The 24,365-nt window shown below is 36.0% G+C and overlaps 1 long non-coding RNA gene across 1 annotated transcript in view; it reads right to left on the minus strand.

Moving 5' to 3' along the window:
- Positions 1 to 4,651: 4,651 nt before the first annotated feature.
- Positions 4,652 to 24,365, minus strand: part of LOC134651223 (uncharacterized) — a 42,427-nt gene continuing 22,713 nt past the window's right edge. The window contains exon 4 of the long non-coding RNA XR_010097085.1: positions 4,652 to 4,762. This is a non-coding gene — a long non-coding RNA (uncharacterized LOC134651223). The remainder of the gene's footprint in view (positions 4,763 to 24,365) is intronic.

Below are 24,365 nucleotides of genomic sequence, written 5' to 3' on the forward strand. Positions count from 1 at the left end.
CGTAACGCGCGGTGTCACATAATGACAGTAATATATTAAATTATACACCTCGGTGTTCCACGTTAGGCGATTCGCGCGTTTAACTTCCTAGTAATAAGGGTATGTAGATGTATTCATGTTGATACGGATCTGTAGACAGGAAGCTGATTTGTAAATGCATGTTAAGTGTATCAATTAAAAGTGGTAAAATACCTACTGTACACAAAAAGAGGTAGGAGTTTTTTTAGACTTGTGTAAATACAACGCATAGGAATACTGGGTGAATGATTCTACTGTTTAGTGGTAGCTGCATTGTGGTGACTTAAAGTTAATACTTTAATTTATATTAATTTTTTTGACTTGACTTGAATTTTAACTTAGGTGAGTACCACCTATTTTATGATAAGTATAGACGCGGGCAAAATTCACTGAGAACAATTAGAAGTCAAAATCAAAATAAAAAAGTTTGAATCCCGCTCTAGTAAAAGATTGGAAAAACAGCATGCTACCTATTAAATTTACGAGAGCCCGCGAGAGTTATTTCTGTAAATACTTGCAAGTCTAAAATGTAAATAGAGTGTAAGTTATCTGACTTAGAAATATATGAGCTGGAACCCTTATGTGGTCCTGATTTACACCGTTTATGTTTGCTACTATTTATTTTGAATATTTATGGACTAAATGATTTAAATATTTTCTAACTATTTGTTAAATTATGGTAATTGGGTAGATCAACCATTTCTAGTTGTTAATTTGTCCCGTTATACATCACTACATAGTATAAAACGAAGTCGCTTCGCGCTGTCTCTCTGTCTGTCGCTATGTACTTATGCTTAAATTTTTAAAACGGATTTAGATGCAGTTTTTCTATAATTTGTTAACCCGTGCGAAGCTGGGGCGGGTCGCTAGTTGGACAATAATAACAAAAGTTGTTTAAAATAAATGTTTTACCACGTTTGAGTAACATGTAGATGGCCCATTGTGGAAATTTAACTGCCACAAAATGCTAACCAAGGTTTTAAGGGAGACGCAAAGCGTAACCATGACAACGAGTGACACCATGGCAAAATGTTGATTCAGATAGGCATTTTTTAAGGAATCTTATCAAACCACCCGTGATAATTTTAGTTGCTTATATGCTATGCGTCGAAAACTTTAATGTATGTCCGACAAGTGAGAGTTTTATATTATACTTCCCACTAATGGATCATAATTGGTCGGTGTCTGTTTAATTCATAAGAAACTGGCATACCATATTAATTAGTGACCAATCACCTGTAGTATTTTGTCGCTTTTACTTACTTGACTTTTAGGTTTATTTTAAATCAACAATTTTTAAACGAAAAAGTGCCAACGATTCAAATTGGTTTTACTTTCGTCACGGACAGTAAAATGAAACGCAGAATCTGGGTGGTACACATACCTATAAATTTCCCTTTTAGTTAATTATTAATTACATTATAATTATATATGATTAATAATTAATTACTTGGTTATTATTTATTAACTTGTAACTTGTATGTACCAGTACACAAGTAAGTTGTCTGATTTAATATTTTCGGCTTTTTTCTGGTATGGTTTGACGTAAAATTTTGTAACATTTGTTACATCATCAAGATATTTTAATGATGGAGACAGCAGATGATCATAGGAACATAAAATAAAACAAAACAACCGCAAACTTAATGAAAGCTCACGTGTGCTCAATAATGTGTTGAAAATTATTAATTGACAGATTTTTTTTTAACATCGTTTCCAGAAAAATTTGTAAGTGTATGTTTATGGCTTATGGCTAAATCATACAACTAGCTGTTACCCGTAAGTTATTTATTCAAACACGACGACTACATTTGCTGCAATAATGGGAAACAAATGACAATCGATCGTAAATGGTCAAACGTGTGAACATTTGACCATTTCGCATTTCGCTCGGACGTGAGTCCGAGCGAAATTCTCCCAGACTATAAAATATATAATGGAAAGTATATATATAGGCGAACTTAATGGTCACTCGAGAGTCATTGTAGATTATTGTGCCTATTTTTTGTTGACAATTCGTGAACATTATTTCAAAGATATAAGAGCCATATTCAGTATATACATAATATTTATGGAATGGGTCACTCACGTATTTATAAGTCGAACATTGCTCGATATATTTCGCTCCATAACGAGGAGCTTCAATTGAAGCACGCGTTGGCGGTACAACGCAAACTGAACGACATCTGCGTCAGTCCGCCAACAGGTAAGCGAAACTTGTCGAGCAATCTTCGACAAGATACGAGAGTGACCCGTTTTAAAATATTGAATATGTCTGTGTCTCACGGCAGTTTTGTTACTAAAATTGATATTTAAGAGCCACCGCTGGTCAGTTAAGGGTGTTGTTGTTAGTACGGTCTTGGAACTTAATTTCTGTTCCATTTTGTACCGTATCACCGTGACAATAATGTTACATATCTACCGAGTGACAGGTATGAAATGGTACCGAAATAAAATTCCTTAACCGTATATTGTGAAAAAAGTTCATTTTGCTGGCACGTCATCACGAAGTACCCGCCTACGAAAAATCGGTACCTACTCGTGGTAGCCAGTTGGAGTGTTTTCGTATTTCGTTTCATGTTTTGAGTTTTAATATTACTTAGTTTAATATGAATTTTATTGTAATAGTGTTGTTTTTAAAGTAGAAGGGTACTGAAAAAAACATATGTAAAGAAATATTTTTATTATTATTTCGCATAAGTCGACTAGGTATTAATTATTACAACCTAGTTTAATTACTTAATGGCTTAATAATCGAGTATTTCACATTTTTCTCACGATTGAGGTCCAACCTGTATTATTTTCAGTTGAAAACAAGTCTAAAAGCCCGATTCGGATTTTGAACTAGACATCTATTAGATATCTATTAGACATCACCAAGATACGACAACGATATTTTTAAGATCTAGCCTGTCAAATTTGACATTTCCGCGATTCTGGAGATACTCTTGAACGATTTCCACAACATCTAAAACGTCTCATTATTTTTAGTTAGATCTCAGAACGATTTTGAAACGATCTTAATACGATAATTTAACGTAAAAGTGACATTGGTTGCCCGAATTGAGCTGCAAAAGATATCTAGTTGAAATCTAAACTACCAGGTATCTAGTACATATCGTATCGTTCTCTTCTCTAGAACGGATCTTGTTTTCCGAATACCGCGGTAAAAATATATTCACCATAAAATTAACACAGCATACAAAATGAATTATCTCCACCATCAACTCGATAATATTAAACAAAGCGCAGACTGTTATTATTTAACGCCTGATTAAAACCTAACTGTCAAGTTCATGGAACTTTGTACAGAAAGAAAGTAAATTTGCAATTTGCATTCTGCAAGCGCGACGCTAATTGGACTTTCGTTAACAATGATACCAGAGACGAGTGAGTAATAAAGAGTTACAGTCGTCAAAAGACGCGTCTCGCATTGATTGAGGTGGTACTATCAGGTGCCACTTCTCAAAATATTACTTACTGCGGTGCCTTAGCAACCGAAAAGTGGGTCTTAGCCACCGATAATATATGAGTTGGCATCAGCGCGCCCTCTCTTGCGCGATTTTTTTACCAGTTTTCTGCGTTCAGGGCCAGTAGATCTCTATCAATTTGGTCTCTCCAGCGGTACCTACAACCTACAACAGGTCGACCAGATGATCGTGGACCATCGAAATATTAGGGTGACCATAATCCTTACTTTTTGCTTTTACACTTCTTTTCCTTTATCTATTGTATTGCTTCGAAATAACACATCATAATGTCTCTTAGTAACTTTAATATTAGTTTTCCTGGTTCTAATTTGTAGGAATTTCCAAATAACTAAGCAATTGGTACCAAACCCCAGCTCAATGGCAGTTTATACCTATTACCCGGCTATTAAACCCAGATCAACACCAGCAGATTTGCATAATGGCCGACCAGCCGTGTTATTTGTCGTAAACCAACCGTATTATATTTGCCTATGATTGAGAAGCTGGTTTTGCTAGCAAATGTCTTTTATGCACGCTCATTGGCTATTCCGGGAACTTCTTCCCATTCCGTTTCCCTGATGGTAGTCTTTTGTATTTTATAAGAGTCATTATTGCATGATTAGTATTTATAGTAAGTAATTATCAGTACAAGTCCGGTAGCTAACTGTGATAATTAGTGATAAATCAAATAAGCGCGGTATTTACAAAGTGCATAGAAATAAACATAAGGATTTATGTTACCGGGAACATTAGGCAGCAAAATTATAACTTAGTGAATACACATTACATGTAAATAATAACATTAATAACATCAGTAGATATTAATTTACATTAGAAAACAATAAACAACAAATCTGTTAAAAAAAGAAACTTTACTATTTATTTTCATTTCACGATAGATAGCATCGATCGACGAACGATCGGTCGGCTACCATAAAGGTTTTCGCAGATTTGTCCCACTTGAGAATTATTTGGGTATCGTCCGGACGGGGTTATTAAGAGTTACGCGAATTTATAATAATTGAGAGCTAGTCCGAGCTTTTGTGAATTATCCAAGGATCGACTCTGTATATTTTAGCCAAATTCTTAATCCGAAATATACATTTTTGCTACATTTTTTTTTTAGAATAAAATAAATAAATGCGGTTTTACCCAAATGTCAGGGGACTTAAACTCTTTGTTACCATCTTCAATGTTCAACACAATTTGTCGTAAAAGTCGAAAAATAATAAATAATTTACCAAGAATCTGCTTCCGTGATAACTGGCAGTTACCTGAAAAGAGAGAAGATTGTTTAAAAACAATAAAATTCCAATCTAGTCATTATTTAAAAATTATTACTTGATTTATTTCATGATCCAATGCTGCGTATAATCGCTCCCACATCTAAGCCCGTACCATGGGTCACTGACAGTGTCAAAACTGACATTTACGCTATCGAGAACGTAATTTACTTTCTATACATCTCGTTTGCACTAATATGCGAGTACGAGCGAGATGTATAGAAAGTAAATTACGTTCTCGACGGCGTTTATGTCAGTGCCAAACTGATGGTAGCCGTACTATTCATAAAGCGATCAGCTGATCACAAGCGAAGTAAAAAAATATAGTAAATAAACCAACACGTTATTACACGTTACATCAGCGTTTTGTGAATATTTGATATTGCAAAAACTTCTAAGCGGCCACCAATTACATATATGTTTATCTTGGCTTGCTGCTCACGTAAACAATAACATACATCCCTTTCTATTTAGCGAGAGGGAACAGGTACAACACGATGCAAAATCAAGCAGAGACAAATAATTAATAAAGACAGTATTTTAACGTAAAAGTGACATTTATTGCCCGAATTGAGCTGCAAAAGAGAACTAGTTGAAATCTAAACTACAACGTATCTAGTAGGTACATATCGTATCGTTCTCTTGTCTAGAACGGATCTTGTTTTCCGAATACCGCGGTATGTCATTACCAGGATTATAGCATTAGAAAAAACATAAACAATCTTTACGTGTCTTTTTATTGAAAATATGTAACAATTATGAATCATATACGGTTATTTACATTCTTTTGCTTTCATTTTAAAAAGCGTTTTAAAAATCAGTAGTTTTTCTAATGCTAAAAACACGAACTATAGAACCTTGACTTTGACTGTACAAAATTAGCTGTATTTTTTGTTTACTGGTCCATGGTAAGTAGATGTGTTAATATTTTTAGACAGGACTATACCAGTTTGCGTCAGATAGTTGTTGCCAATTAAAATAGGTCCAGTTTTTATCGAACCCTCCTAAAGGTCAAGAATTCGTAGCAATCGCGAGTGGGCATCGTTATAGCTCCATTTCGGCATAATCCTTTGATATTGAAATGCCAACCTACGCAAATATATTTTCTTTAAGAGGTACAGGTACGACTGGTACTTAGACCTACACACGTAGTCCCTATTTTGAGTTCTGAATATAATGGGCAATGTTATACGTTAAGCCCTTCGTTTAACTTAATGATTTTTTTAAAGGTATAGAACTAAGAGGCAGAAGCGAAAATAATATTGGAAATATTTCCGTGAAAATACGATGGAAAATAATAATGCACTACATCTGTACCTGTTTATTAATTGCAATGCAACAAACAAAGTATAGATAGGTTTTTGACACATACAGTATGACATAATCCCAATCACTGTAGGATGACCACATTGTATCAGATATAACATGTTTTGATCATATTGATCCTTTTAATTTTATTCGAATAAACCTATTTCTTTGGAGTATTGTAAAACATCCCTCAGTGTTCTGGTTATGATTTTGATCTGGATTTTTTATTGATATGAATCTATCAGTGTGAAAAGTGACCTTTCTGATTGAAAAAATGCCTTTTTTTGACACTGACATTGACTCCATGTCACAATAATAATAATATTAGAAGTTCACGAGTTGCGGCATCTTTCTTTGTCACTCTAATTACGTCTCAATTGGAGTAAAAGAGAAAGATGCCCACAATTTGCGAATTTTGGTGTGCGCGGTAGGCCCTCCGGCTACGCGTTGATGTCTTTACAATAGGTATTAATTAGAAGCTTACATCGAGGGCAAACTAGTATATTTGGATGCGAAGCGACTCTTGGTTCACAATAAAATTAAGATTCTACGTTAGTTTTTACAAAGTAAAAATAAAACCTAATAAATAATGATAAGTTGTAAAAAAACTTGGAAGTGTCCTTAATTGGTTAAATTGGCCTTAATAGGAATCCTCTTTTTCTCGTCAATTCCAATAAAATAAATAAAATCCAAAAAAGGAAAGAATGTTAATTGTTTGGTAGGCCTATTATAATTATGTTTTGCTCTAATTGGCTAATTTTATTGTAAAAATTCAATACAATACAGAGGTCTCTAGTATAGGTAAAACTAGCGACCCGCCCCGGCTTCGCACGGGTAGTTCAACGAATTTACACAAAACCTTTACAAATTATAAACCAAAACCTTCCTCAAGAATCACTCTATTCATTGGTGAAAACCGCATGAAAATCCGTGCAGTAGTTGAACACACCGACAGACAGAAGCAGCAGGGGTTTGTTTTATAATATGTATTGATTGATAAAATAAAAAGTTTTGTTTTAATACCAGTTGAAATTCGTTTCGGCAATTCAGAAAAAAAAATTAAGTGGTTCTTTTAAAACTTATCTGTTTATCTTGTCAGTAAAAAAAGGCGCGAAATTCAGATTTTCTATGGGACGATATCCCTTCGCGCCTACATATTTCAAATTTGCCGCCTTTTTCTACTGTCAAGATCTGGTTGACCAAGTATAGTATAGTAAGATATACTTGGTCAACCAGTTGATCAGAAAGATGATGTGCGGCAATGTTGCCCGAATGATTCTTTTTACATTAAACATTGCAGGTTTCCAAAACGCGCTAATTGTCAACAATCAACATAATTGTAAATAGTTTCTTTGTGTAAGATAATCGTGAATAATTGGTGCGCAGAACAATTAAAATCGCGATTCATTACTTGCGTTTTCTTGATATGGATCGGTTCTTTTAACATTATTTTATGAGAATGAGGAATGGGTGTGGTGTAAAAAAGAGTGATACTTTTACGGAAAAATGATGTACACGCTATAAAATGTGAAGAGTTTTTTGCATAACACGAAGCATATTACACACAGCTTACAAATTGAATTTGATTGGATTATGACCATCCGAAAGAATTAAGAAAAAAAATTGTAAATACGTTTTGATTTTTTTTAACGTTTTGAATAGCATGAATTAGGTTTAAACTTGGTTCAGGCAATAATAATACATACATATATATTGTTACGGGGGGTAGTAGGTAGGTACCTTTTTTATTACCTATATTTTAAAAATGGCACCTTCTGTGTATAACTACCTAAAGGCTAATTTATAATTTACCCTTATTGAAAAACACATACCTGTAGTACAAACCCCTGAGCATATTATTTACGCCTTCGCTAAACATAAATATATGTATCAAGTTACTTCGCACAATAATAAATAACTTTTACGAGATAACCACAACGTAAGTACATAGGAGTTGACATTTACCCCGGACTCTGCGACCAATTTGCTATTAATTTAAAAACACATGGTACCGTAAAAAGGGTGAGTAGGTTTCGCGGGGAGAGGTGGGTTATGAATGGGGAGAGAAGGTTTGAGACGGGGTGAGAAGTGATTTTAAGGCTACTGCTACAAAAATAATGTATTCCAATTTAAAATGGAGTTATAGTAATACGCCTAATAAAAAAAAATCGATCCAACAATCTTCCAAAATCACCTTTGTATGAAAACCCCTCTCACCCCAAATACGAGGCACTACGGGGTGAAGTGGGTTTTCCTCTTTATCGTCAAAGTTATGAAATGGAACTACCCAAAATAAAATAAAAACTAAAATACAAACGTCCGGAACACTTATTATATACACCATTCAGTTTTCATATGTAAAAATAAAATGTTATTGAGGTTTGAATTTCAGTTTTGACCCTACTCACCCCATTTTACGGTAACACTAGTCATGTTGACAAGTGGGTGACCAATTTAAATGTGGATCGAAGACGAATTCGACCTTTCAGAAGCAAAACAAAAACAAAAGATGGTAATGTATTCTCACTGCTTGCGGTAGTCGCTGCAGCGAGTCGAACCATTGTAGCAAGACCTCAGTATACGTAACAAATGTATGTACTTCAAGAGTGTGCTTCTTGATCCGCCTTCGACTCGCCTATATTCGGTAAGCGTTTGGAATGCCTACCTTGTTGTTGACGTATTGTCGCTTCGCATTAACGCAATAAATGGACGGCTATAAGAAAACAACCGCTTTTTCTGTCGTTTAAAATTGATGTGAAATTTAAGTGCAGTCTGATGGACGTGAGGAATAAAATATTTAAAAATATTTGCTGTAAAAACTGTATCATTAAAACATTTAGCAGCCAGAGGACCAGGCGGTCTAGCATGAGTTGCGTTCTCGCGCGCGACTCCATACTTGAAGTCGCGCAAGATGTATGGAATCGCGCGCGAGAACGCAACTCATGCTAGACCGCCAGGACAGCCTAGTAATTTAGATTAAAGATTTTAAGAACGAAAAAAGTAGGTATCTCATACATTACGTAAAATCATTGCCTAGTCATTTTTAGTGTTCAGTATTTTAGGTTTATTGCAGTTTTGCTAATCTCGGTAATTCTCTCGATTATCATTCCATACCAAATAGGTCACCCAGCTATTATATATAGAAGTAGAACAATACTTCTAAAAATGTGTAAACATATTTGCCATAATTGGCCACTGTGATAGAAAGGGTCTTGAGAAGCGAAGAAGAAGCAGTGCAACCTGAGGGCCTACCGCGATAATCGAAATTTCTGTCTCTTTATCGCTCGAATATGCAAGTGATAGTGAGGACATAAAAAAGAGAAAAAAAATTTAATGTTCACTATTCGCAATAGGTCACCAGGACTTCAACATGATGGACCGATCTACTCGTAGTCTAGAGGATCGCAATGAGTACTTTATATTTAATAGTTATGTAAGATGTGTTCAGGTAATTCCGAATACCTACTTCAGATTGTCGAGTAACGTCGAAAATGAATTCTAATATGAGGAAATCATGTGTGATCTACGTAAATAGGTACCCGGATACCTAAAATACATACATGTAGCTGTACTGTAGATACTTCAATTTGTGCTAGCTAGAAGCGATTGGAATCAGACCTCAGATCGCTCAAGTTTCAGACTTGCCCTATTAATTAAACGGGTGCATTGAAAAAACGAGCGAGAATCGGACATATAGACTAATGAGAAAACCAGTTTTCAGTGGTCCAGACATCTTTATTGATCATTCGGGATCTAGATACTACTATTGATAAACTCAACACATTACAATGAGTGTTTGCTGGACAAGTATTCTTGTTAGCTACGCGAGCGACGGAGGATAGAATATTTGAAAAACCAGTGTAACTTGGCTAAATATTCTTCGTTACTGCAGGAGATCGGAGAACGATCTTATACTGGTGATCTTAAGTGGTAAATTCTCAAAGAGAATGTCATAGTGCAATGAGACAGCGGGATAATTTATTATTGCGTTGCGTTTGCGCATCGTGAGATAAATATGTCGTTAAAATATCTGATGAACGAAGTAACTGGGGTGGTTGTAAAAGCCTGATACATGTTCGATGTTGGTTATTAAAATAAATATATTTAATCATCTTTAATAAAAATACGGCTTTCAAAAATGTCTGATTTACACACCAGAATACTGTTATACTATGCAAATTGTTTTTAGATTAGGCTAGGTTAGATTTGTTTTGCTGATCGTTCAAATATAAATAATAAGTTATCAGAATATTTAAATTTAAATATGTTTTTCGATGATTTCCAAGAGTAAATATTTATTCACTGAATCAAAAAACGTTCGAAGCAACCTTTTGAAGACATCAAATGCTGACCCACATGTTGATTTTACTTTTTTTTTACTTTTACACAGTTACGTGTTCCCTTAAAAATATAATTTTTAACATCTATTGAGACTAAGAGCGGGGCACAAAATACACCTTCATTCCAAATTTCATTAAACTATAATATATCTGCTTAATAGTTAGTATGGACAGACAGACGTACGGACAGACAGACGGACGGGCATGACAAAACTATAGGTAAGTATTCCGTTTTTGCCATTTTGGCTATGGATATTTTGGATCCCTAAACAATTACGGCAAAATGTATTGTTTACAGTGTTGGCTAAACCTATCGGCCACTCCATTTGTTTACATGCACAACTGAAACACATTAGCATACAGTTAGTCGTTCATACGCTGCTCACGCGCACATTCCGCCATTTTAATTTTCAGTTCACACGACCGCGTTTCAGCCCGTCTTTAATATTGATGAGACCAAATTAGGTGCTTACGCTTGCTCTGCTTTTTTGCGTAAATCAGTGTCATCTGTGATACTACGGATAATATGGATGTGGTTATTATACATATTATTAGTATACAGATTTTCACTTCATTATTTTTTACTCGTTATTATTTTTCGCGCTATGTGTAACAAATTTATCCGTGAATATATTTAATCGTTCTAAATTGACATACGAACGTTTTTATTTAAGCATGGGAGTTAACTACTTATTTAACGTAATTTATTTAGCTGCTGACGTTTTAAACTTGATGGTCTCCATTTTATAACACAAGCCAGTTTTCATATTCTGTGATTACTTGAATTGAAAGCATATTATTATAAAAATATAAAACTATAATTCCAACGCATATTTTAACATGCTTCCTTTTAAAAGTAGCACTGCTGAACAAAAGACAAATTAATTAGCATGCCAAAATGACACCTTCACGGAAAGTCAATGGTTGGTTCCGACTTCGATTCCTTATGACCTCACCGCTATGTCATTGTGAACTTCTTTAGTCATAAACTTGCAATTTGTTTTCTAATTGCAAGCACAAGAGTTGAGGACGCTTCGAATAATAACAGAGCAGATAAATACGGAATTGAACCTTATCATAAGAAAATAAATGACATATTTCTGAGAATTCTGAGCATTGTTTCTGCCACAACGCGTCCTCGTCAATTAAAATGTCAGTTGTCAGAATAAGGAACAAAGTCAACATTACCAACATGTGAATCTTATTACCAATTACAGCGTAAATACTGCGTGTGTGCGAGTTTATACTGGCAAAGCATTCATACAATTTCATTTCTACCAGGCGTATTATGGATGGGTTTATCCATGGGATAAAAAAGTGACTAACATTTTATTTAAACCACGCGATTGAAAGACACTCACTATCACGCTGTCACGTAGATAAATACGATCATACCATACCATATATTATGTTTATTATAGCCATTTAAGGGTAGATGAAAACATTATACGATTAAATGAAATAGGTTAAAGCCAGAACGATGAAGAAGAGATCCAGGCAGTTTTCTATTTGGTTGGTTAACTGATAATGATAAATATTTTAAGTATCCAAAAATGTAAAAATACATTGTTTAAATTTACAAAGATACGGACTATAGTCGATCTGTGTAACATTATCCTCAAATACGGAGTAACAAACATTAAAAAAACAACGGGTTGCACTCAGGGAGTGCCGGCAGAAGTGAAAACTCAATGACCAGTGCAAAATGCACTATGTATAATTGAGGTTAACGCCATCTAGCGTTATTTCGTCGCATTACTTGAAACCCCTAAGCACATTGGTTAGTACTCGGGTTATATTAATACCAGTTAGAGCGAAACTCACTAGATGGCATTTAAATCAATAAAGAAAAACTCAGTGACATTACATGTAAGTTTTTCGACCAGGTCACGTGTCCGTCTTACGGTCACGTCATCTCTCGCGAGGTTAACTTAAAAAACTTAAAAACTTCAAAAAGTGCACAGCGCCGCTAAAGAAGTTTTCACTTCAAAACACAACCGAATTGATAACCTTTTGAGATTTGGAAGTCGGTTAAAAATTAGATACGTCTGCCGGGTGCATGGTGCAATATGGATTGAAGAAAATAAACCGGTTTCCTAGTACCTAATACTTATTCAGAAGTATTAACAGGGTATAGGTACTTAATTAGGTGACGAGCGATAGTCTGGAATGATGCTGCAACACACGACTTGGTCAATTTGCGTTTTATTTTCTTGACCAACAACATCATCTTCAGTGTTCATCATCATTTAATCTTCAATTTTGTAGGGAAGTACTAGTTACTTTACATAAAAAATTAAGTACCTAATCTACTTACTAAGTATCAACCGGGAATACTTCTTTACTTCTCAAAAACAAGTTGTCTGGTTAATAATTAATCGTCGTCTAATTAACCTGCATTTGTAGTCCATTTCTGAATGAACTTCGTTAACAGAAATAATTTCCAACAGCTAGTTTAATTAAAGTTACAACTTTGTAATTTAAACTTTATTCGCTCTGCGTAGGTTTCATTTCTCTAAAACACAGATGAACGAATTACGAGATCTTGGTAGTTATTTTTACTGCCAAGCGAAATTAACTTTAAAACTTCAGAAGTTCGTGCTTCATATGCCTATAGAATTACATCGCAAGTCTTAAGGCTCTATTTGGCCTGCAGGGTCACCTGGGGGCCTACCGCAAACATCGAAGTTCACAAATTGCGGGCATCTTTCTCTTTTGCTCCAACTAAGGAGTAATTAAAGTGACAGAGAAAGATGCCCTGAATTTGCAAACTTCGGTGTTCGCTGTAGGCCCTCTGTTTCTGCATATTCCGGCCTTTAGTAAGAATTTTAATGAGGGTTGTAGACAAATTTATGCAAACGCGGTGGGCCCATTCATGGAGTAGTTAATGGCTGAAGTCTCGTATGTTTAAGGCAGAACTACATGAAGTGTAGGTAAATTAACTTAATGTTTAAGGTTTAAATTATATCCTTTATCTAGAGCTTAACGATGTGAATGGCGACCGGACCGTTTCGTAGGACTCGCGAGCCGTTCATGCCTCGTTCGGATTAATATTTCAGCTTTTCTAGTTTTCTCTAAAGGGGACAGACCAGACGATATCGGCCTGTCAGGTAGAACAAAAAGTTGACTGTTCCGAACAACTGACAGGCCGATACTGTCCGGCGGACTGGTAATCAGTGGGCCCATTTAAAGTAAGTTCTCGATTTAGTAAGACAGACCGGCGGACATATTGGCGGTTCTTTGACAATTCATAAAATGGCGATTTTTCCTAATTTTGCAGTGCCATTTTGCGGTCCTTTGTCTTATGTTTGTTATTTTCATGTAAAAACTTGAATTTTATATATTTAATACCAAAACGAACGGACATGTCGCAACTATAAGATTTCCGTGTTAATTACGTAAGGATTTTTTTCGGAAAATAAAGGTATTTTATTTTCTATGCTTCCAAGCATAAGGGACCACATTTGCACAAGGTAAATACGGATTGCTGAACAGAGCTTTGAAGCGGCATCCGAACTAATTTGATCTATCTATAATATATATCTATTACTCTTCAACAGCCTCCTAGCCCAGTCACTGCCTAAAGTGTCATTCTATAGAACTTGTAACAAAAGTCACTAGTAAATTCATATTTTTTGACAGTTTCAATATGGCGGTTTGTTAACATAGTTGGCAAGTTCCATAGAATGACACTTTACGAAACAGGAGGGGAGGGTTGAAATCCTGATAAAGGCATTTATTAGTGTGTTCATCACAGATATTTGTTCCTGAGCTATGAAGTTCGTCGTCTAGTACCTAGTACCCACAACACAAGCCTTATTGAGCTTACTATAGGGCTAGGTCAATTGTGTAAGATTGTCCCATATATACAGGGTGATTCATGAGACGTGAGCAGGACTAAATGTAAAATAATCGTTCACCACAATATTGAAGTAGGTACCTAAAACAAGACGCTTTTTTCTGTTGTTATAATTTTCGGTAAGGACAAATTTAATTATCTACAATCATGGATACCCTACAACATTTAATTAACAAAGATAAAACCTTTTTAACCGTTATGCTTATGACAGCACTTGGAGTATGAAGAAAATAAAATGTCACACTTGAGTGAGATACGATTTTACATAAGTAACCAGACTCCGATGACATTCAATTTGGCACTTATTATGGACACAACAAATAGGGTGACCAGAAATGTCGTAAATAAATTTAAACTTCTTTTTTAAAGTATAAAATAAATTAAAGCTAATATTACAAATACTGGTACGAAACAGTTGTTTACAACTTACTGTATGCATAGGCTTGATCCTGCTCACGTCTCCTGAATCATCCTGTATGTATAGTACAGGACCAATGCCAAAATCGCCAAAATTGGCTGTTTCGTACATTCCGGCTGTTTCGCAAAGTATCTCTTTATCATGTTCGACACATTTTTGACTATAACCAGACAAACATTAACTATGCAATTAAGTACAACACAACAAATTGTGAATGGCTATTAATTACGTTGGGTCGTAAAGCGTGTTAGTAATGTGAAATGATTGATAATAAATCATAATGGCCAATTACCGTCCTTAAACATATCGGTACCGGCGGTCAATGAACTGGCGGCGCCATGACTGTTCTGTGCGAGACAGACTACCAGACATAGACTCTGCATATGGTTTGCACGACGGATCCGAAATGTATGGGAATATCCGCGGATCCAGATCCAGATCCGGATAATTTCATACATTTCGGATCCGGATTGCAAACCCTAACTCTGCATTATGAAGTGGCGAGGGCTGCTCGTGGATGCTTGCGGTCACGTCAAATAAGTAGGTATTCAATACCGTAAAATGTGCCTACTTTGCTCCAATGGTACGTATAAAATATTCGGCTCAACATTTTTTATAAGTATATGAAAACTATTTCACAACCGCATTTAAGTGTTACAACATGATAGTAGTGATTGTCTACTTTAAATCGGCATATAGATATTAACGTACCTGCAACATAGTGATATATTTTAAAATTTTAAATTATTAAATTTTACAGAAAAGTATGCACATTTTGTTGTAAATTTAGCCAAACGCGACTCGAACCGCAACGAATTTTAAATATTTGACAACCGTTCATATCGCTCAAGTTACCCTCTAAGATACCTATGATATGTGCCTAGAACTAAGTACATCTTTGTAGAAATTTGGATAGTTTGGGGCTAGACGAATCTGTGTAAGGTTGTACCCGAAACATTTAATTTGGGTAGGTACAAGCAGGTACCTACTGGTAACGTTTTCTGTTCCTGGATCACTTGGAAATTATACTTTTATACAAATTTTTAACAATTTCTTTCTGCTGTCTACTGAAAGTCGGTCTGTGGAAAGAATATAAAAAAAGGTTTCACCAAAATTAGGTAAAAATATTATTTCTGTGTAGGGAAGTGATCTGTGATACACTCGCAAGGCCGCACCAGCATTTCACTGGGCCCATGAAGCTTAATAAGTTATTAAATTTACGAGTATACAGAGTGGCTTTCCAACATGGGGATTCCAAATCCGAGAAACTGTCTTGTCTGTCTATGCGCATATCGGTATCAAAGGTCAATGAACTATCGCAGTCGCAGCGCACTATTCTTTGCGTAACAAGGCCAGAAGCCCGATTCAGATTGAAGAGTTTTTTACGGTTTTGGTCTTATTTTGATACGACCTTGAAAATCGCTCTCCCTGATTGGTGCATGCGAAATGAAGTAAGACAATCATCAAGGTCGTATCAAAACCAGTTCAAACCCATAATTCTCAGTAAACCTGAATCGTGCTACGGGTGCGATACCATTATTCTCATGAAGCTTTAGAGATTTTTTAACTAGGACAGAATAAGGAACTATTAAAAAAAATCGACTCAATATTACCTACAAAAGAATAATATATTTTCATGGAATGAAATATCGGAACAGCTTAAATTGAATTTATCTATGAACTGATTAGAAATTATTGCAGCGTTGACTACTCAAATTAGCAGAAACAGAGGATCTACCGCGAACCACGTTCGACGTGTTGCGTCCCATGTCACACTTAGGTACGAATTTACAAGTGCGACAGAGAGGCAACACTTCGAACTAGGTTCGCGGTAGGCGCTAAGCTCTCAATTGACACCCGGTTTATCACCTCCATTGGACTTCTTCATTGGATTTGAGTTGGCAATTATTAGAAAAGTATCAAGCAATAAGGCAGTTACATAATTATAATATCTTAAAATATCTCCTCTCTTATAAACTCGACAGTTGCAAATGATTAACGATCTTTTTTTAATAACCATCCTGTATAGGTAAACAAAATCATCAAATTACCACAGAACTTTCAGAATAGACTCCTCATTACAGCACAATTCGCACCCGCAATCTCATTAACAGTAGCATTGTTACAAATTCACGGGTTATTTGCCACTCGTTGCCAAAACAACAAAGGCCAGTGAAAGGCCCAGCATTTGCATTGCAAATTAGAAATTCGTTTAATTACATTATCAAAGTTGGCAAAAAAATTTGCTCTCTCCGGTCTTTGACTCGTTGCTCCATGCGGTTTTTGAAGAAATCGCCACATGTAGATCGCACTCATCAGTGGCGTTTCACTTGATCGTTTGCGGCAAATTTGCTTTGGTCTTGATTGTCATCGTACACTGTGTGGGGCGTAACATGCTTTTGCAGTGTTTTCACGGGTCTCTAAAAGTTTTATGTCATAATGTAATGTTTGTCCGCATTTTCGTTAGTCATAATTTATTTGGTTTAGAAACGTGTCAGGATTGCCACAAAACAAACCTAACCTAACCTGTCTGGATAACCTTACCAAAATCCTGAAAGGTTAACGGTTTCAGTTTCATGACTAATGATAATATGACAAACAATTCATTACGACTTAAAACTTTATGGGAAACAAGGGACCCCTGTTTTCACAGCCAGCGAATCGAGTCGCCCCTTTAGAAAAGAACCCCTATTAATATTATCAAATTTATAAAGTTACTCATCACTCTGTCTGGTAGTCACTCATCATTCCACGGAGACGAAGTTGCGGGCAGAAGCTAGTAATAACATAAATACAGATTACAAACAGCAGAGTCACGTAAAAGTTTTTCATACAAAAAGATTCGCGTAAAATTTTTCATGCCGATGGGGTCATGATAAAGGTTGAAAAGCACTGTTTTATGGCTCCTCTACACGATGGGCCAGCGCCGGCCACTCCAAGGGACGCATTTATGCGTTAGAGGGAGCAAGTGATATTGCTATCTCATTCTACCGCATGGCTGCGTCCCTTGGAGTGGCCGGCGTTGGCCCATCGTGAAGAGGAGCCATTACAGCAATGCTGCCGTCTTTGCATATAATGTATTACTTTAAGGGGCCCACTGATTAACAGTCCGCCGGACGATATCGGCCCGTCAGTTAGAACAAAAAGTTGACAGTTCCGAACAACTGACAGGCCGATATCGTCCGGCGGACTGGTAATCAGTGGGCCCCTTTAGATGTACACAGCGTACCGCGTCAACTGAAGACCAAGGCCGAATAGTTTCATGGCGTGTGACGTACAAACGGTATTGTAGGGTTCTCTCTCTCAGATTTGGTATTTTTTATGTTCTTTCTTTCGTTTTTTCGATCCTTCCTTACAATCAAAGAAAGTCTGTGAAAATTATAAGTAACGGAATAGAAATAACAATCTTAGGACACTTTTTCTCCTATCAGGATCGAAAGAGATCGTGTATGAGTAGAAATACCTAACACGAAAAATCTCAAATCTGAAAAAACAAGTGTACCTACAATTTAAAGTAAAATCGCCCAACAATCAGTCATTTAAAATTAAATCTCTACAAACCGAAAAAAGTAAATCAAAACAGCATAAAAGTTGCTACCGCGTGATCAAAAGAGTAACACTTCCTCACTCTTGACCACAAACTGTGTTTTATTTTTGTTGGATTTCTTGCTTATGATTTATTCTGACGTGTGTATGAATAAAAAATCCATATCGCACATGATGAATGAACGACTTTAAATGAATGACGCTGAGTTTCTACAACCGCATGCTGCTTTAATTTAAGTAAGTGGCATATTACGTAATATTAATGTGGTTACTGCTTGAATTATTAAAGTCAGATCTGAGAATTAAAAGTAGTGATGTAAAGTTCCAAAAGTAACTAAAATTAGAAAATTAAAGGAAATTTTTACAATAATAAAGCAAAAATAAAAGTAATGCAATCTTTATGGGTTTATGGTAAGGTTTATGGGTATCGTTCCCATGTTAGACTGGAGGTGTCATTAGAACTTTATTTACAATTATAGGTTTCTGTGCATCTCATTAATTACATCATAATAACATTGGTCTTGTCTTATCGATCGAGGTGGACTGCAAATTAAATCTCGGCTAGTAGCTGCTTTGATAGTGCACGACACCTTGCACTTTGTGACTATGCGCTGAAACTTGGCACAATTGATTCTTAGCTGGTCTTGAGTTGACTCTATCAACAGCCGACGAGAGCCACCTCCTTTTAGTGGGTGGGGGGAGGGGGGGAAGTTCGACGCTGCCGCGCTTCAATTAAAGCAGTATTAGGGCATGTGATATATCATTTTCGGATAAATTAAGGACGAGGAATCTATTTTTAGAACAAAAACAATGCACTTTCTAACAAAAAAAAATGAATAAAGTAGAAAAGACTAAAAAAAGTATATTTGTTTTTTTATAATTACCAATTTTTTTTAAAGTATGACAGAAATCTCAAAACAAAAAATATAGTCGTAAAGCTACACTTATCTAGTTTACAAAAATATAAGTTTATTAAATAAATCTGTTGAAACACGGGAGATAAAAAATAATATTCAGCGTGGGTCAGGGTGATCTCAATGCATGATCGTCCGTGAAGTAGGGCTTAGGTACTGTTTTAAACACACGAATGGTGAATATATTATTGTTTTAGATCTGTTAGCGCCACTTGCATCATCCCACTAACCCGGGGTTAACCGGTTAAACCTCACCATTTAAGCTGCCGGGTTTTCCAATTGAACCAGCCACGGCACTGTTTTATGCATTTGCAGTATTTGCACCTGACAATTTCTAAACGTGCTTCTGCAGCAACAGGCAAGTACGTCCATATAGGCTCCCGGTTGTTGTTGACCTTCGTGCAACCTCAAGTAGACGGACAGGGTAGATTTTGAGCTTGTGCCAATAACTGACACCATACATGCACCCCTTGATATAATATGGCTTTTAAATATGCTGATCTAAAGTAGCTTTGGTCTGTGGGATGTCTTCTATCTGCCGGTCTTTCTTAGTATAGGTACTGTTATTTACGGCACTCATTTACTGAAGTATACGATGCTGATCTGAAATAACAATTATGACCCACAATCTTCTGGTTTAAGCTTGGAGATCCTATTATAATTTGTTTCAAAAAGCAGAAAATCTGACCTATCTTATAAAATGACACTCGAATCATGGTGCATGCATCTGGTGCTGTCGATCGAGGCTTTACGACACTCATAATACGTACTGTGGATACGTACCTATGTGATGTGGTGGTACTGGCAGTTGCACAATTGCACATGTGCAAAATTTACCTTAGCTTGAGGAACTGTGGGTGCATATAGGAACAGGAAAACATAATCAGTATGTGTGCTGTCATGATATCGCCACCGCCTTAGGTATAAATGGTATATTTGGTGATAGAAAATTAATACGTAAATACGTAAAAGCGCCATACGTAAAAGAATTTTTCATAGAGTTTTGCAAACTATCGTGTTAGGGTCGCGGAATGGAAAGATCGAAAAATGTATGGAAATTTTGGGACACTTTTTTTCTCCTATTAGGATAGAAAGAGCTCGTGATTCTGAGTAGAAATAACATAAAAATCCCAAATTTGAAAAAAAAGTGTAGGGGACCACTTTAAAAAAAACGCCCAATGGTAACGCACGGACAGCTATTAAAAAACCGCTGGTGCGCACGTGCGGCGTACGCTCCCGATATTGATATACTTGCGAGATTTCACGTGCTCTTAACAACCGGAGGTGAACAGTCTAGGAATATATTTGATGTTTACATTGTAATGATTAATAATGAGTACCATATATCCATCACTTTACCGGTTAATTTCTAACTAAGTACCGACTTAATTTTTGTTTTGACTTAAATCTAAGTAACTGTAGGTCGGGATGGTTAAAACTGCATATGTTGCGTGTGAAAAAGTATGAAAACACTGAGCAATTATAATTACACGTTGGGTACACTTTTATCCACAATTATTTTTAAATGATAAATATTAATATATTTATTATAAAGGTACTGCGCCTAACGCCTATTGTAGCCTCCGCTATCCATCTGTATTTTAGTCTGTCAGAAAGGTGTCTCAGTCTGTGGTTTTCTACATTTATATTACAAAAAAATAGGGAAAAAAAAAATAGGGAAACTTGGAAGTCCTTGGAGGAGGCCTTCACCCGATGAGGGGTTCTGGTCCGTCACGAAAAAAAGAGACTAACTATATCAGTGTAAATACCTAAATAAAATGTAAGCTTTTTCGACATACCTAATCATAATTTTGACATAGAAACAATGCAATGTAATATTAAAAATAACTAGCTAAGACTATAAAATTGATGTACCTTCTTACATTTTTTCCAATGACTAGAAATAAAGGCTTTTTTATTTATTTATTATTACAAAAAAAATATCTCAAACAAAAACATGATTCTCGGTGCATTTCGGTTTCCGTCCCGAAGGATAACAAAAAAAAGTGTGATGTTACGGAACCCAAAAGCAGCGCATCTGGCACAGATTGTCGGATTTTTATGTGTTTAACAGATAATAATTACATATTATATTATCTGAATGGATCGGCACTTCAAATGTTTTATTAACTTATAATATTCTACGTCCGTGTATGCTCGTCGGTTTATATCTAATATCTTATTTATCACGAATCACGACGATACCAACCTAACAAGTGTTCTAGATACTCACATTAGCGTGTGAAACTAACAATGAAGATGTCGCAGTCAGATCGTATAATCCGCCGTATTACATTACGGCTAGCCGTTTTCTAAAACAGGGGCGTTTTGAAATGCGGCGGTTCGACGATTAGCCGGATTGTCATTACGATACGTTCTTCAATAAGGCGGCCTACGTTTAGCCGCATCGTATTACTTAGATCGTACATCGTACTATTTAGATTATAGAGTGACCAGTTCTTTCGGTCGCCTACGTAACCGGAGTTTGACAATGTTTGCAATTTAATTTATTTTTACCATGGTATGTATCACTACATGTGTTTCTTTTCCAAAACATTTCCCTCACAACTTAAATAGACGGAGCCCCGCTTTGCGGGGCTCCTATTTCTGGGCGGTTTGCCCTTCGGGCATCTGAAGCTACCTAACGAACCTTCGCGGGGCTCCGTCTAGTTAAGTTGCGCAGGAAATGTTTTTTGAAAAGAAACAGTCCGACGAACTCCAGATTTGATGGACACCCCAGCGTTTGTCATAGTTTGTTGTTGTTATGTCAGGCAGCGCCACGAGTGTTAAAAATGGGAACTAAAAACTGTCAAAGCGGCGGCTAATGACTCGCTGTATTACATTACGGGTAGCCGTGTTGAAGAACGTATGGCGCCGAATACATTCCGGCGGATTCTCATTCAGCCGCATTCAATCCCGCTAATCGTTAAACCGCCGCATTTCAAAACGCCCCGGTTTTAGAAAACGGCTAGCCGTAATGAAATACGGCGGATTATACGATCCGACTGTGACAAATACATTAACATCCGTTACACCGTTTTCCACCGGTCAAAAGTCACACACATAATTGAAACATCAAAAACATATTTCACTGAAAAATAAATAAAACTAAAAAATTTACTACTTACATTCTAAATTCTGTTACCAAGTACCAAAGCTCAAATTTGAATTAGCTTTGACTGTCATGAACATCGTTTTAACTCCAGAGTTGCAAAGTGTCCATCATTATAAAGTCATAATTTAGCGAAAGTGACAGCATCACAATAACTTTAAAACAAAACAAAAAACCACGGAAGTTTGAATTTTATTCCTTTGTAATAAAATCCTAACCCATATTTTAAAGAGTAGTGCACACTCGCCATTTGCGTGCCAAGTCAATCTGCGGCTAATTTTAGAAATGTCATATTTGTAATTTTGATCGTTTTAAACTTTCAACTTTATTTACTATACAGGAAGGTTGATTTTGCAAATAACAACTGAGTATTTATTATACCTAAGTGGGTAGATTCGAAATTCGTACGTCAATTTTCGTTTGACAAATTGCGAGTAGGTATGGCGATTCGGTCAGAGGAACGTTTTAAACAATTACGTGCCCACTTTCGTCCGATGAAATCGATTTGAGGCGTGTGAATTATCCGAGCACATTCGTTTTCTGTAACTAACTACTGATTTCTAATTTAGTCTAAAACATATTGGGGTTAAATTACTTTAAAAAATTGCGAGACGAAACCGCAACTTTTTGTAACTCTACTGAGCAAGTGAGCACGTTTCAAAGATTTGTGGTCGAATCTAAACGTAAGGACTGCCAAGTTCTATTAATAGTTATAGCAGGCGTGTCTTACTCCGCGATTTCGTCGCTTTGCTACAGGTAGCTAAAAGTACATCCGTTCGGCCCCAATTTTGGGGAAAGCCATAAGCCGCGCGTGGCGCTATCGCCACCTAGCGCCACAGATATGCTGTGCTGATCGTAACAGACGCGTTTTGTTAAAGAGTGAATCTTCTGTACTTAGTTATTTATTCTGTGGTCATAGTGAATAAAAATGCCCAACATATTGATAGGTATTTAAATTTGATATTTGTCGATTAGAATCGACAGTGATCATTTTAAATATACAAAAATAAATTCCTGAAAGGCCTAATAAATAATGGGCTGAGAATCTACTGCTATTAGGTAGAAATGTTACCACACAATAAAATTGCGCGTTTTTTCTATCGATCCAGTTATTAGAAAACTGTCAATAAAATTCCTCAGATACCGATAATCCAGCAACAGCTTTCCACAACCGCACTTCTAACTTAGTATATTCAATTATCGTATTGTATAAATGCATTTACAAAGTCTGTAATAATACAAGGATTAAGCTTAAAATCGCTTGAAAAACGTGCATTGGTGGAAAGAAATCAGATTATTAAAACATGAAGGTCAAGATGGTTTACTGGCGATTTTCCGCCGTTCGATTTTCACGGGCCACTTTTTTAGTCTCGTCATCTCGTGTCTTCTGCAGTTAGCCGATATAAAATCGACTTTCCTACTGATAGGATAAAGTTCAAAATTCAAATGTTAGTTGACGAGATATAGGAGGTTCTAGAAGTAAGTGGGCGGCTAGCCGTTCCGCACTACATATCTGATTCGCGTCCAATAAGCGATAGCCGACGAATTCCTAGAATAAAGTGACATTGGATTAATAACAGGCTGTTGTTCACACGTTAGCGGACGATGAAGCGATATGCGAATTCTTTTTTAATTTGTTGATGTTTTTTTTTTGTTAGATTTGCATAGTATTTGGCTGGTTTAAAGAGCTCCTCATTCTGGGCAGAATAAATACGAAATCTCAAGTTGTACCGAAAAACAAACCGTCGAGTTACGAAAATACCACGTTTTCGTTTCGTTTCTTTATTTCTTAGGACATACGATGTAATTACGCTTTTTTTTTTACAGAATAGGGAACTGTTTTATAGACATCTGACGGATTTTTTTTACAACAAAATAAAAATCGGCTCAGATAAAAGCACAAAGTATATTATTTCATCATGTAGGTACTTTGTATTATTACATCGAAATTAAAACAGAAAATCAATAATATTTTTACAGCCGCAGTTAAGTACAGTACCTTCTCAGGCACTCACTGTGTACCTATTACCTATATTAATAAAATAAAATAATGCCAATAATTAGAGCAATATTTTATTATTATATTCAAATAGAAGT

This window comes from Cydia amplana, chromosome 9, assembly GCF_948474715.1.
Source record: "Cydia amplana chromosome 9, ilCydAmpl1.1, whole genome shotgun sequence".
In the NCBI taxonomy this organism is placed as follows: domain Eukaryota; kingdom Metazoa; phylum Arthropoda; class Insecta; order Lepidoptera; family Tortricidae; genus Cydia; species Cydia amplana.